The 16830-nt window shown below is 37.1% G+C and overlaps 1 protein-coding gene across 7 annotated transcripts in view; it reads left to right on the forward strand.

Annotated features, from left to right (window-relative positions):
• ACAP2 (ArfGAP with coiled-coil, ankyrin repeat and PH domains 2) overlaps nt 1-16830 on the forward strand; it is a 127081-nt gene that overhangs the window by 34617 nt on the left and 75634 nt on the right. The gene's annotated exons all lie outside the window — the stretch shown is intronic.

Raw genomic sequence — 16830 nt, forward strand, 5'->3', positions numbered from 1 at the left:
ACATTTACTTGAACCCTGGGCTAATTGCTTAATTTTGCGTATATTTTTTCTGTTCTTTTTTGTTTTAACTGTACAGGCTGCAAAAGTATACTTTGAACAATGAAAAAAGGAGTATTTGAGTAAATTGCCTGTGTTAAAAGCTAATCAGACCTCATGAAATTTCTTATTACATGTATCTAACTGGAAATTAAGTGAAATAGTTAAGATATACAAGTATGTTGGGAAAGTTAAAAAGGAATAAAAACAGTAGAAAACCAAGCTATCTTTTTGCCCTGACTACACTAGTACTAGTCAGCCTTTAACAGCCTTAATCACAGGGAAACCATTAATGTGGTAAGATTTATTATGTATTATCAGCATAATTAAGAGGTCATTTATTTTGATCGCGAGTCTCTGAAAGGGTAACTAAATACCCCAGAGAAGGAAAAGCAACAGTCATCCTCTTTGCCTCCAAATTAACAGTGAAACACAAAAATCATTCTAGGTGGTTCACCACTGAAAAGATTTTCATAATTTTTCTATCATAATCTATTCCAGACTTAGTGAGATTCCTCTTAAAGATACATTTTTGTGGCATGACAATACTTTTTCCCCCCGGGAAAACATATGTTAGTTTGTTAGACACATTTTGTGTTTCCAAGTTAAATAATAAGTCACATTTTAAGACTGAAAGTTGTGTCAGATGGACTCTAAGTGGAACAGTTCTTTGCCATTAACTTCCATCCATGGTCTTCTTCTCCCAAGTCTATGGCTGTGTAATCTTTCTGCTCTTCTTTATTTGGAAATGTCTCTGGTCTTCCTTGAAAAATTCAGCTTGTTGAGTATGGTCAGAGGTGAATTCATTTTCTGATTATATTCCTGTATGCCTTTTTCAGTTTATAATATTTAGATCTGATTAAGTAGAAGACAGATATAATGAAAATTAATAAAATAATTAAAAAGGGTCTTTGAATGGTTATACATTAAATAAAGTTGGTAACTTTCCAGTATACCAATAAGCAGATGGAAATAAAAAAAATGGGAGAAATCCCATTTAAATTATTAACAAAGATATAAAATTAATAGAAATTAAGTCAACATAAAATATGTGGGACTTTATAAAACAACAAACTGAACTTGATGATAAAAAGGAAAAATATGACTAAGGAATTGTATATTGTCCAAGTGTAAATTCTTTCTAAATTAATTTCTAAATTAATTTCTAAATTTAAATGCAATATCAGTGTTCTGAAGGCTATTAAACCTAAGAACAAATGTGCAGGACTAAAAGAAAATTTTGAAAAATAAGAGCAATGAGAATGAAGTCTTGTCAAATGGTAAAAGGAGTACCAAGATTAAAATGGTGTGGTATTCAGCCCAGAACTGACAGATTTGAAAGGGACAAAATTTAAAAAAATCTAGAGACAGACTCAAATGTATGTAAGAGTTTAGAATACGATAAAGGTGATACTTGTAATCAATGGGAAAGGATATACCTGAGAAATAATAAGGGACAACATGGTAATTACTTGGCGGGAAACAAAGTGGAATACGTACAATTCTCCAGAATAAATTTGAGGCAGAGTATGATTTTGAAGTTGAAATTGAAGCTATGAATGTACTAATACCGTGTTTCTCCGAAAATAAGACCTAGTCTTATACCATATTTCCCCCAAAATAAGACCGGATCTTATATTAATTGCTCCAAAAGACGCATTAGGGCGTATTTTCAGGGGATGTCTTATTTTTTCATGTACAACAATCTACATTTATTCAAATACAGTCATGTCATCTTCTTCTGGAACATCATCATAACGTACTAAATGTGTTCCGCTGACGATCTTAACTGAGGCTTGTTTTCGGGTAGGTCTTATTTTTGGGGAAACGGTAGAAAATATATAGGAGATATCTAGTATATATTTGGGATCAGAACTGCTTTTCTAAGGATGACACCAAAGACAAAAGCCTTAAAATACATTTGACTATATACAAATATTACTCCCCCAATAAAATGAAAGATGGGAAAATATTTGGAATATGTAAAAGTAGTTTTAAACCCTACATATTTAGAGAGCTCTAAAAATGTCTTGCAGTTCCAGTTATATGAAATGTCCAGAATAAGCCAATTTACTGAGATTGAAAATATATTGGTCGTCCTGGGAGCAGGGGAAAGGGGAATGAGAAGTGAGTTCTTGGTGGGCATGAGGTTTCTTTTTGGGTGATGAAAATGTTCTAAAATTAGATTGTGGGGATGGGTGCACAACTCTATGACTATACTAAAAACTATTGAATTGTATATTTTAAATGAGTATGATACTTGAATTATATCTTAATAAAGCTGTATAATAAATTTTTTTTATTGGAAACCTACTTTAGTAGAAAATAGGCTAATATCATAAACAGGCAGTTGAAAAAAGAAAAATATGCCCAGTAAACCTCATTTTTTTCACCTTTTGTATTAAGTGGGAATTAAATCAACACTGAGATGCCGTTATTTTAAGTATTTCAATTGAAAAAGATTGAAACGGTTAATACCCAGAGTATAAAGAGATGGGTATGTTCACATGTGGTTGGTGGGATTGTGAATTGGTTTAGCCTTTGGGGGGGGGCAAAAAAAGGAGGGGTTGGGAGGACTAGGAGGACAGATAATATATCATTGTATAACAAAAAGCCTTAAAATATTTATACTCATAAAACATTTATTTCAGCAATTCCACCTCTAGAAATGTATCTGAGGCTTTTCTTCCCCTCACTTAACAGTCTATTGCAAATATCTCCATGTTATATACTATCTCAATATTTTGAATAGCCTGTACACATATACACATATACACATTAAGGGTGGTGTTTCTTACAGAATGTTTTTATAAGAATTAATGCTCTTATCTAGATATCTCATTTATCCATTTGTTGAGAAATGCTTAAAAAGAACAATGTTGGATGGGTTTCAGGAAGGCTGGGCAACCACCCAAGAGCAAATTCATTACGAATTGCAAGAAATTGCAGTTTCTTGCCTTTTGAAGAAAGTTTAACCTGTTAATCCTTCGAGCTAGGTGTTGGAGCTTTGATGGTGAACAAGACTTAGTCTCTGCCCTCAGGGAACAATGGACATCTACGTTACAGTGTGTAAGTGATACAATTGAAGGGAATTCTGAGAGCACCTAAGAAAAATCTCTGTCTTGGGTAGGCAATTAAGGCTTCCCAAGTTAAGGAGGGTTTAAGCAGACAGGTGAGGGACAGGTACAGAGGAGTTCAAGAGGAGAAGGGCTTCTGGCGGAGAGCTGTGTGTGCAAAGTCCCAAATACAGGTGAGCATGTGACGTGGTGAGGGCAGAGGCCTTACTAAGGGTCAGGTCATGGGCCTTTTTAGTCACGTTAAGGATTTAAACCTGAGCATAGTAGAGAGCTGCCTGAAAATGTTAAGTAGGAGGTTGATAAATCCTGGTCATAGTTTTGCTTGTTGAAGAAACTGTTGATTGCAATGCGTCGAGGTAGTTAATTCATTGGCGTGGGAGAGTCCGCTAGAAGGTAGTTGCTGAGAGGAGATGACGGTAGGCTTTAGGTAGCTCATAGAGGTTGATCGTATTTAGGAGGTAGAATGATATAGGACATTGTGTTTGCTTGGATATGAGGAGTGGGGGAGAAGGAGTCCAGGATGCTGGCCAGATTCATCTTCATCAACTGTGCGGATCAAGTGTTGTTATTCACAGAGATAGAGACGAGCAGATTTGGTGGAGAAGATAATGCCCAGTTTTGGAGTTATGCATGTTTCATTCAGGCAGATATTTCCAACAGGCAATCTGAATCTCTGAGAGAGAGAGACGTATAGGTTGGGGATAAAGATTTGAGATCTTGATATTTATTTCAAATTGGTAAATGGGTCTTATAAGTTGGGCTGATTTCCTTTTATATTTTATGACAGATAAATATTAATCTTATGCTAAAACAATTGCTTACTAGATAACAGGCTAACTGAAAGTGTTTCGTTGGACATGTTTTCACTTCCAGTGTTATAACTGTGAGAGTCAATCTAATAGATGTGTGTTCTTTTTGTTTAGTTTCAGTTTTCATGGTGTTTGGAATGCTTTATGGTATTGAGCCCTCTTTCTGTGGATAGACATGTAAATTGTTGTCCTATTTTTCTCAGTGCTACTGTGTTCTTAGTGTTACTTTGAAATTCCTGGGCATGTCTCTGCACATGTGTGAGCTAGGGAGTAGAACTCCCAGATGGAGAAGGGTTACGTGCATCTTCAGTTTTACCAGACATTACCGAATTGCTCTATAAAGGGGTTATACCAACATATACTTCCACTAGCTATGTATGTGACTGTGTGTTTCAGATCCTGTCCTGTATTTGGTATTGTCAGACGCTGAAATTTTTGCCAATCTGATGCATGTGAAATGGTATCTTGTGATTTTAAATTTGTTTCTTAATTGCTAGTGATGTTGAGCATCTTTTCATGTTAATAGTCCATTCGTTTCCTCTTCTATAAATTGCCTATTCATATTTTCTCCTATTTTCTATTGCCTATTTGCCCTTTTCATTTTGATTTGTAGAATTTTTGTGCAGATGTACACATCTTTGTCAGTGAAAATCTCTCCTCCCAACCTGTGGTTTATCTTCACTTTTTTATGGCCCTTATTTTTTCCCACCCTAAAACTTCACCTTCTATGACTTGAGACTTTTAAAGTTTACTGCGTCATAAAATATACCTATCACTTTGGATATACATTTTTTTTAAAAAGAAAGTTATTTTTATCTTTCAAACAGAAAAATCTATCAAATCAATGGTATTGAATGGTCATACATTTGAAAGTATTTTAAAATTACAAGTGCTGACAATGTAGACATCAGCAAGTGTTGTTTTTTTTTTAAATAGACTTATTTTTTAGGGTAGTTTTAGGTTCACAGAAAACTTGGTCAGAGCACAGAGAATTCCCATATTTTCCCTGCCCCCAACAGACTTATAACTTCCTCTGCTGTCAGCATCAGGCACCAGAGTGGTACATTTGTTAGAATTGATGAATGTACTTTGACACGTCATTATGACTCAGAATTCATCGTCATTATGACTCAGAGTCCATCGTTTACATTAGAGTTCACTGTTGGTGTTGTACTTCTGTAGTTTTTGACAAATGTATAATGACATGTACCCACCATTGTAGTAACATACAGAATAGTTTCACTGCCCTAAAAATTTTCTGTGCTCTTCTCATTCATCCTTTGTTCCTCTAAATCCCTGAAAAACACTGATCTTTTTACAGTCTCCATAGTTTTTCCTTTTAGAATGTCATATAGTTGGAATCATACAGTATGTAGCATCTTCAGAAGGGCTTCTTTCACTTAGTAATACGAGTATGTAAGTTTCTTTCATGACTTGTCATTACTTGATAACTGATTTCTTCTTAGCGCTGAATAACATTCCATTGTCTGGATGGACCACAGTTTATCCATCACCTACTGAAGGAGATCTTGGTTGCTTCCAAGTTTTGGCAGTTATGAATAAAGCTGCTATACATGCATCCGTGTGCAGCTTTGTGTGTGGACTTAAGTTTTCAGCTTATTTGGGCAAATACCAAAGAATACAATTGCTGGACTGTGTGGAAAGAGTAAGTTTAGTTTTGTAAGAAATCCCCAAACTGTCTTCCAAAGTGGCTGTGCCATTTTGCGTTCCCACTGCAATATCGTTCCACATTCTTGCCAGCATTTGGTGGTGTCAGTATTTTGGATTTTGGTCATTCTGACAGTTATGTAGTAGTATTTGCCTCTGCCTCCACGGCCGCCTCCACGGCCTCCTCCACGGCCTCTGGGGTCATAGCCACCACTGCTGCGGTTGTAACCACCGCCCGGCCGTGGCCCCCTCCGCCCTGCTGGCCTCCCCTGCAGCCACCGTCACCACTGGTCTGGTCCTGACTGCGGTGCGGCCCACAGGGGCTTGAGCGTGGCCGGAGTTCCCTCCACGCCTTCACGGCCCCCTGCACTGCTCCGGGTGCACTGGTTCTGCCGTCCGTAGCCCTGAGGGGGATTATAGGAGCTTTGCCGCCCTGCATAGCCGTGCTGTCGGCCCCCACAGCCAGGCTGGGGACCCCCACTCGGGGGCTGCCCATAGTTGCTGCTCTGAGAAGCGCTCCCCTAACTTCCCGAGGTGCTGCTGGCCAGGGCCACGGTAGGAAGACTGCTGCCCGTAGACGAAGAACGCTGGCCGCCGCCACAGCCACCCATGGAGCCATGTCCCCGGGGAGCTGACGGACCGCCACAGCCTGTGTTCTGGGTCTGTCCGCGAGAGCCGTAGCTGCTCCGGCCAGAGTCGGAAGTGTCCGCTGACTGGCTGTCCCCACCGTAACTCTCCATCCATAGTGCTGATGGCTCTGCTGGGAGTCGCCCTGTCCAGGCGGGGTGGGGTGGACCCCATAGCTTTGGGTTGCTTGTTGGGTAGAGTCGTTTGAGGCCATGGTGGCGCATGCGCCATAACCCGACGCAGCGAGATTCCGCCACCACAGCACTGTCGCCTAGAGGACTCGAGCGTAGATTCTTAAGAGGTTGGTCAGCAGATCTGTGTAGTATGTGATGTAATCCTTTACCATCATCAAGAACCAGCTTAAAAAAAGAAATTGACATCCAATATGAGTTGTAATGCAATGTAATTATTATGTTAATTATCTGTAAATACCTCCATGGTTTGACCTATAAATGTATCTGAAATTGGTCAGTACTAGGTATATGCCAGTCACAGGAAAAGGACTAAAGTTTAGAGCTTAGCAACGAAATAGCTAAATAACCGTGTATGATATCTTTTGATATGCAGAAATTCTTTTAATTTTTTTTCCTAATTTTGTATGGTGGTAAAATACATATAACAATAAATGTATTATCGTAACCATTTTTAAGTGTACAGTTCAGTGGTATTAAGTACATTCATATTTTTGTGCAACTGTTATCATTCATCTCCAGAACTCTTTTCATCTTGGAAAAGCGAAACTCTGTACCCATTACACAATAAGTTCTCCTCTTCCTTCAGCCCCTGGCAACCACTTTCTGTCCCTATGATTTTGACCGCTCTAAGTACCTCATGTAAGGGGAATCATACAGTGTTTGTCTTTTTGTGACTGGTTTATTTCCCTTAGCATAATGTCTCCAAAGTTCATCCATGTTGTAACATATGTCAGAATTTCCTCCCTTTTTAAGGCTGAATAATATTCCATTGTACAGACCACATTTTGCTTACCCGTTCACTTGTCAAGAGGCACAGTTGTTACTCCTGGTCTTTATCCACCTGGTGATGCTCCCTTAACACTTGCCAGTGGGAATGGCTTTCCCCTCCAGGAGAGCACCTGTCCCTTATAGTAGGAGTATAGTTTTATTCTTGTAGATTTAAATAATACAGTCTCATCAGAATGTGACACAGCCCCATATTCGTACAACAAATACATCTATTTAGTGTTGGGCTGTTTCCCTAAGAAATGTGCTTTTTAGGTTTTTTTTTCGGTGATGTTGGAAACAGTTTATGGTAGTCTTGAGAATTTTAAAACTTAGGGTGATTTCTGTTCCCAATGCATTGACATACATACGACTTTTTAAAAATTTAAAACATGTTTTATAAGAAAAAGTTCATGTTTATCTGTTGAAATGTATTTTTATTTTTGCCCTTAAGGTAGTGACTTTTCCTGTGGCTGACTGCATCAGTCACTGGGGAGCTTAATAAAATGACACATCCCTCAGACTGTGAAGATTAAGATTATGACAGAGTGAGTGGACTAGGCGTCCAGTAGTCTGTGTGTATTTTGACATGCTTGTTATTGGGACAGAAATGGGTGTGGTCACCATTATTCAAGGAGACTTTGTTACTGGCATCTTATACTATATTCTAGATTTTATTGTATATCACCTACACATCTCCGTTCCTTATGGCATTAAACAAAAGGCAAATTCAAAATAGACTTGTCAGCAGTTATTTTTGAGACTCCAATAAAATCCTTTTATAAGACGGGTTGTTAGACACAGATTTAGTTACACTACAGGTCATACCATAGGACAAATAAGATTTAAGCCAATCCATAAGTCTGTAAGAATTTACATAGTTTATGTTTCTTTCCTCTTGAATTGTGTTAAACACAAAAATTTTGAACTTGTAGAGTGTCTTAGTTTATACTTACTTGAAAGTGTCACATTAGCAGTTTTATGAAGGTAAATACATCATAATTGTGCATATTGGTTTGTTAGTTCTCCCAGGTAAGTCATCCAATGTCTTACGGGTTCCTGTTATTTTGTTGGTAATATGTATCACTAGAAACATGCAGCTAAGATGCTATAGGTGTTTAATGAGCATCCATTGTATCTGTAGTCATTAGCCATTGTAAATTAGACCTAGTGATGAATTATGGGATATGGATAAATGCTCAGTTTAAATATGCAAATTATCGAAGTTGTACAGTCTCTTACTTAAGTTGCACAATCTCCGTTAGAGTATAAGGATGGTTAAACAGGAGGATGAAGACTTGCTGAGAGAAAATAAAATTTTTAGTACAAAGATTCTTGGCTCTTCAGCAATATAGTTAATATGATTGCATTAAGGTTACTGTAGCTAGATTATTCAAAGATAACCCAGTCTTCAAGACAGTTTTGTTTACTACTGAGAGACATGATAGGTAGATTTGTGGGACACAATTACAATCCATTCATAAACTGTTAATAGAATTGTTTTGAAGTGATTGGTCTTTTATATATATATGTGTTGCTTTTAATTTTGAGAATTTATCAGAAAGCGTAACAGTAACTGTAGCTATACACAAACAATGAACCATAAAGTTGGAATGTAACCAATCCTACTTTTATAGGTAGATAAAAAAAACACAGATCTTGATTTGTACTTTGTCTCATCAAGAGGTAGAGGGATTGGCAGTCTTTGTATTTCTAAGAGTTAATTTGTGTTTAATATTATGAGTGGCACTAGAATTTTTGCTCCAGACTCCCTCAGAAACAATATGAAAGTTTCTTTTTCATCTAACTAATTAGTTTTAGCTTCCAGGAAGAGATTGGAAATGGAGAGAGGAAGAGGAGAGCCAAGCTACTTATCTTACTTGTTGATTTTTAATAGGCATTTTCAGAGTTTCTAGTTGGGAATTCCTTCCTTTTAGTTTCATGTGCTTTATATTCCTGGAAAACTTTTCAAACTTCTATTTTAAAATATTAATCTCTTGTAGGAGCACACTCATAGTTCATCACAGTATCAGGCCAGACCTGTTTTTCAACATTTAAAAAATTGTTTTTTCCAACCATTTGACTTGTCATAAAATTGATGTTTATTCTCAGCCCTTATCTTATTTGACCTGTCAGTAACTTTGACATAGTTAATCACTTCTTACTCCTTGATACACTTTTTTTCACTTCCCTTCTATACCACCCTCTCTTGGTTTTCCTCTTACCTCGTTAGTTGCTCCTTCTCAGTTTCTTCTGCTACTTCCCCTTGTTCTCCTGACCTTTAACATCTGAGTGCCCCTGACTTCAGCCCTTAATCCTTTCTTCTGTCTTCATTTTTCTTTGGATAAGAGCCAGTCTCGTGGCTGTAAATACTATCTATATGCCCGTGATTCCTAAATTTATACCCCAGCTCAGACTTCTAAACTCCAGACTCATATTTATCCAACTATTTGATGTCACACTTCTATATATATCTAATAAAGATTTCAGTTAAGTACAAAACCGAATTTAGGATCTTTTTGCCCCAAGACTGTTCTGCCCATAGTCTTCTCCATCTCAGTTGGTTGCAACTCTTATCCTTTTGGCTGCTCCAGCCTGAATCTTTGTATCCATCCTTGATTACTATCTGGCTTATCCCTGCATACACTCACACGCCCGGTCCAATCCCTGAGGAAATCCTCTTGGCTCTACATTCAAAATATATCCGGAATCTGAACATTTATTAGCTCTGACTGGTATTTACCCAACGTCATCTCTTCCCTGCGATGGTTAGCCTCCTAACCTGTCTTTTTTGCTTCCTCTTTTGTTTCCCTACAGTCTTCTCCACACAGCAGCCAGAGTGATTCTTGAAAAAAATAAGTCATATTGTGTCTCTTCCCTGCTTCAGACCCTTTGGCAGTTCCCGATTTCACTTAGAGTACAACTAGAATCTTTATTGTCGACTTACAAGGCTCTTACTGATGCTGGGCTCTCCATTAATTCCCTCGCTTCCTTTCCTACACCTCGCTCCTTTGCCTTTTCTGCTTCAGCCATACTGGCCTCCTTGCTATTCTTTGAACACACCAGGGCCATTGCATTGGTCACTTTTTCTGCCTATAACATCCTTCTTGACCACCCTATTTAAAAGTGTAGCTGCCCCTGCCCCCCTCCCATTCTGTTTTACTTTTTTTTTTTTTTTTTTTAAGGCGGGCGCAGTTCACAGTGGCTCAGGTAGGGTTTGAACCGGCAACCTTGGTGTTACTAGCACCATGTTCTGACCAACTGAGCTAACAGGCCACCGCTGTTTTACTTTTTTGAATAGTAGCACACATTATCTTAGAGAATACTATCTAGTTCACTTATTTATTATGTTTGTTTTTTATTGCCTGTCTTCTTCTTCTAATGTAGGGTCTAAGAGGGCGAGGATCTTTGTTTATTTCATTCACACAGACCAAGCAATAGATATTTGCTCCTGTTTGTTGTTAGAGAAAAGGAAGGGAAATCTCAGGTTTCTTCATGTGTCCGAATTTTTCTAGTTGTGTTTTTTTAAGTTGCATAAAGTATCTTATCCCCCCACTTTTGATTAGTATAACTATTTCGATTCTTTTCTTTGAATGTTCAAGGATTCTATTTGATTATAAGTTGAGTGCAGCGAGGGAATCATGGTAGTGTAATTCTGTGGTGGTATTGGAGTGAATTCCACCTCAGCCCCTTTGAGGTTTCTTTCAAGGCCTGTTTTTAGAAGTTGAAATCTTATATTAGTCTACATTCTAGAATAAAAATTATAAAAATTTTCCATTTCTCTCAAGTTTTAAAGGATATTACAGGTATCGAAATGCTTAGATTAAAGGTATATAGACTCATCCTCGTCGTATGTGGAAAAAACTGACTTTTTCCTTGTTTTATTTTAAATCTCTAGTGGTAAGGTTTATGCGATTATTTTTGTGTTCTTTTCTGTTTTCTCTAATGACTTTTATAGTAGTAACATCTGTACAAGTCTGGAGACGTCATGGTAGATTGGAATAAACTCCAAGCTGGAGCAAGAGGGAGTTGGAAAGTTACACAAAAATACATGTACATGTACCCTGAGGTGAAGGTGTAACCATCACGAGTGGCCCCCGGCCCGGAGTACGTCGTCGTTTTCAGGGCTGCATCTGTCCTTCCGTACAGTAAACAGATGTTTACCTGGTAAAGAACTGAACTAGGGATATATAGCAAAATGAACCATCATCTCTCAATAGCAAAATGAACCATCATCTCTCAATTTAGGCATCCAGACCAATAGTGAAGTATCATATTGAGTGCCAAGCACTCCACCTGAAACGGGCGTGGGGGCTTTGTGGAGGTGGTGGTGGTGGGCTCCTCGTTCTGCCGCGGAGCAGAAGCTGCTTCAGTGTCACAAGATGGTTTATGGTGTGAACATTGCCTTTAAAACTCCAAGCCTATTTATTAGTCTCTTAAATTTGTATTCTTCTACATCCTGTTTACAGATCTGGTAAAAATTGCAGGGTTTTAATGGAGATGAAATACTACGTGAAATGCTTTTCTAAACACAGCTGCTGAACTTTCATTAAACAGTTCTGACATTTAGCAGTTTGCTAAGGTTTCTTCCAATTCAAGATTCTGTGATTCTGGGGTTGTTACTCACTTCCTCTTAGTTTTTTTTTTTCCTTTTCATTATTTTACATTACTATTCTACAGTCTTTATCTTGCATGAAGGTGCCCTACAATTATAAAACACAGTGAAGATGTAAAGCAAAATTATTTTCATTATGTATTAATAGGAATTTTTTTTGTTAATGGAAGAGTCTGGGAAAGTAATAGATATGATTTATTTATCAGCCCATGATACGTCATGGAGAGAACCCTGAAAGGCCCAGTATTTAGTTACGTACCTACTGCTCTGATTTGCAGTATAACTTGAGCCTTAAATACCATCTCCAATTCCTGAAAAGGGTAATGGGGAACAGCTGTGAAAGGGGGGCATTTGGCAGGTCTCTGATGATAATTTTTGGCAGTTTTGTCTGTGACTCATCCTAGATGTCCCTATCACCTTGCTTTCTCTCAGTGTGTCTGCTGGTAGTCCCACCTTATACTTGGTCATCCTGATACTATTATCAGTCACAGTGTTCTTTTCTTAGAGAAATCTTATCTCTCTCCCTGTTATAAACCAGGAAGTTTATAGTGTTCTCTTTTCCCTAAAGGTATTGCCCGTGACAGACCACTAATATGACAAACATTGCAGTTTAACTGCTTTAGGTGAAAATTTGATTTTAATCCTTTAAATAGTGATGGTAACTACTTTATTTTCTTATCCAGTCAAAACCTACTACAAGGATGAAAATTCTTGGGAATAGATTGCCTTTGTAGAAAGTCAGCTTCAAAAGTTATTTTTGAAGTAGACCTGCCTGAGTTTGTTGTGATTTCAAGACAGAAATGTCTTCTTCAGCTTTTATTTTTCTGGGCCCACTTGAAGACAATATTATATAGTCTGTAAGTTTTTATTTTTTTCTTAACCCTCTTTTTTCTCATTAAAGTGCCCGTACCCCTCTTCAGATGACTAATGCCTTCCTTTTAATTTTACACCGTCTACTGTGAAAACTGGAAGGGACTGTTAACCGGTCATATGTCACTGTTGACTTACTGATCCCAACATAATAGATGGCCCATCTCTGCTGCCACTACATTCTTTTATGGCACAGTAGAACGATGTGACTGCAACTGTAATCATAGTGCCATTTCACCTGTTTGCATATGGTAACTCCCTGGACACGAAATTCCGGCTGTTAGATGAGGAAGGGTGACATGGAAACATAGCTTTCCAAACTAGTACTGGTGTGTGTGTGTGTGTGTGTGTGTGTGTGTGTGTGTAAAATCTAATTTCCTATCTGATCAAAATAAAACATTATTTCCTTAGTTTCCTATAAATAGTATTTGCCATGATTGAAAAAAAATAACTCCCATGATAAAAAAATAACTTTGTATATAGCTCCTATCTGCTGTGCAAATTCTGGAAGTGACTACTGAAATCACACCCCTGTTAAGGAGTGAATCTGGAGCTCCAAGAACAGAGGAACAGAAGATCCCATACTTCTCCCCTTCTTTCACCCCCACTTCTCTATGCAGGATGATGGTCTGGAGAATATTTTAAGAGGATTACCTTTTTTTCTCTCTCTCTTTTTTTATTAGTTTCAGGTGTACAAAACAGCATAATGATTAGACATTTATATACCTCACAATGTGATAACCCCTCCCCCCCAAGTCCACTACCCATCTGACACTGTACATAGCTATTACCTTTTTTTTTTTGGATGAACTTGGACTCGTGGGGTTATTGATACCTGAATAATGTCTTCAGAGTATGCTATTCATTCACTTGGACTCTTTGGCCTTGAAGGTTTACTTTGGATACTGTGTATCTCTGCAGGGGACAACTGGATGGCAAAGGAGGTACATGTTACTTTCACTACTTTTTTTTTTTTAAATTCTTTTTTCCTCTGGGAAATGGCAGAATAATGCTTACAATCTTTAAAAATATAATGGAGCTTGCTCAGAAAGATCCGTGTGTGGACAGAAGATAATTTTCTTCCCCCTAAAATGTTAAACTAAACAACAAACTCAAAAAACACTCTTTTATCTGTATTCATTATCTTGCCTTTTAAGAAGTACATGAAAGAGCTCTTTAAAGGGATGAGTGAAACAATATAAAGTTTGGTGAGGGTTTTCATGGTTTAGAAGCGTTTTCTTTTCTTTTCTTTTTTCTCCTATAACTATGTTGAAAGCACACGTGAGGGCCTGGAGAAAATCTTGCTTAGAGAAGATAATCAAATCCATGTTTTAACTTTCCTTTGAATGCTCGTTCCAGAATAATAGAATGTTCAGATCTGGACGTGATATTACAGATGATCTAGTCCATTCCTTACTTTTTATGGATGAGAGAACTGAGGTCTGGAGAGATTAAATGATTTTCTCAGGGACTCATGGTAGTAGATAGAGAGACTAAAATTTGGTTTCCATTTCTAGTTTGTTTTTCAACTATTCGCTTTTCCATTACAGGACTGAATTTCTCATGGGTATTGCCAGGTTTGCCTAATAGATCAATCTGAGCACATAGGAGGAGTTACAACATTTTAAACGTAACATTTGGGAAGAAAGACCTTTTTAATTTCACTGAGATGCCTCAAAAATAAAGGCACAGACTTTAAAAAATGTGGCTTGTTGTTATTGTGTATAATAAATGTACGTTCAGAGCCTTAACTCTCCTTCATACTGATTGCAGTGTCAATTCTCTGTAAGGTCCTAGGGGACTCGATAGAAGTGACCTTGATAACCCTGAAAAACCAAGTGGATTTTCAAATAATATTTTGTCATATTACATAGTGTTGTGGTCTAGAGTGAAGTTATGAAGGAGAAGACTCCAGTGTGTATTTGATGTATAATTTTTGGAAGAGGGCAACAGTATTGAAGTGTTTTCTCTTAAAGGAATTTGGACTTGCTGTTTTATTTGCTAATCATAGGCCTCTTGTAAGATTTTTTTGCTCCCTTTTCAAACCATTTCAAAATCTTGTTGGAAGTATGTGAGAACTTAATCTTACTACTGCTTCCTTCCCTCTTGGCCCCGTAAAAATGAAAAGAGAGCGTGCATTTCCTTGAACACTATAATTATAGTTGACATTGAGCGAGTACTTACTGAGTGTCAGGTTTTTATATGCATTTTAAAATTTAATTGTCACATATCTCTATGGGAGAGGCTGTTATTTGTATTTTGTAGATGAAATTGAAACACAGAGAATTAGTTCAACATTACATAGCTAGTACAAAGTGAAACATGAATTCAAACACAGGCAGTTTTTAAAAACTCCATTCCATTGCTTCTCAACATAAAGTTGTTAAAGAGACCAAATTATAAAGGACCCAGAACTTACTGAACAAAATAAGGGGTGGCCACACTCACATTACAAAAGGATTTAATAAAGAGATTTGTTTTAAAAAGCAGGTTTCCAGGCTGTGCATTCTCTGTGTTCTCTGGTCAAAACCCATAGGGAGCCATCTCATAGATGGGGGGGGGGCGTTGTTCACCTAGTTTTGCTACCTATTGAGTTACAGGGCTGCCCTTGGGTCATCGGCTGTCCCTGATCCAGCCATTGTCCTGTCTTCGCAAAGAATAGCCCAGCATTGCCCACAGTGGATAAGGCTGTAGAGCAGAAAGAGGAAGTTGGTTGGCCACGGTAGGTACCATGATGGGCATAGAGACAACTCCTCTGAGTATCTAAATAGTTATTCTATTTATATGCCACTTTTAGGACTATACCTGTTATGTAAAACAAGGAATATAGAGGTTAGTTTCAAAATCTCTACTATATGGTTTGAATATTTATTTTATCTTGTTGATAATTCTTTATCAAAAAAAGTAGTTACAATTTAGAGCCTCAAATCCATCTTTAATTGTTTGAGAATATTCATGTGCTTATTAGTAATCTTGAATATCCTGTTGCGTTTTAGATGACATCATCATGTGACTTAGTCTTAGATTATTAATTTCATTTTAAGGATATTACCAAGGTTGGAGTGGAAGTAGTTTATTTTTTTTAAGGATCTCAAATGTATGGGTAGAAGAATTCTTTATTACACTTGTTATTTCTTTCAAATAATTGTTTATATTAAGTTGGTCATAAAAAGTTATGATCTGAGTTGATCATAAAAAACTGTGATGCATGAATAGATAAAAGAATGAAGGTGTTACTGTTAAAAATAAAGTGACTTTTTCCCCTGAATTCTGGGCTTATTTAGCTTCTCAAGATACAGCTAACCAGAACCAAGTCCTAGAAATTAATTTCTTGTGTGTATTTCATATATGAGAAGGGATTTTCATTCATGTTCTTTCTTGTATTTGCTATTCATAATAAGGAATCAGTAAACTTTTTCTGTGAAGGGACAAATAGTAGTAAATATTTTATTTAGGCTTTGTGGGTTATATTGTCTTTCTTCCAACTACACAACTCTGCCATTATGTTATAAAAGCTGCCACAGACAATATGTAAATGGATGAGCTGGGCTGTGTTTCTGAAAAACTATTTATGGACACTGAAATTTAAGTTTAATATATTTTTTACATGTCATTAAATATTATTTTTCTTTTGATTTTTTTCAACCATTTAAAAATGTAAAAACCACTTGTAACTCATGGGCTGTAAAAACAGGTTATGGTCCAAACTTGCCTGACAGACTGTAGTTTGCTGACTCCTGCTCACAATACTGTGAGACTTTGTGACTGCCTTCTGTTTTTCCCCCTTTCTTTTAATATATTTTAACATGATTTTATGTTTTTTTTTCTTATTTTGCTACTTAATCATGTTTCCTTTCATTGTTAATATGTGTGTAACTTTCAGATTTTAATTAAACATTTTTAAATTTTAAGCTATGGAGCATGGGATCTACAGTCTTGGCTTCTTTAATGCTTTGCACTTTCATAAAAGTCATGTGCTCAATAAATATTTTGGAGAGTTGGAAAGGAATAATATCTGTCATCTAATATTGGAAGGCTGTGTAGGTTGTTCTGTTTCATTTATCCATTCATTTATTAAACCACATGTTCCAGAGTGGTTCTCTTGAATTAGTGAATATTAAGTAATAAGGAGGCAAAACTCACCTCAGGATGCAGGGATAAGAGAGAGA

This window comes from Rhinolophus ferrumequinum, chromosome 2, assembly GCF_004115265.2.
Source record: "Rhinolophus ferrumequinum isolate MPI-CBG mRhiFer1 chromosome 2, mRhiFer1_v1.p, whole genome shotgun sequence".
NCBI lineage: Eukaryota > Metazoa > Chordata > Mammalia > Chiroptera > Rhinolophidae > Rhinolophus > Rhinolophus ferrumequinum.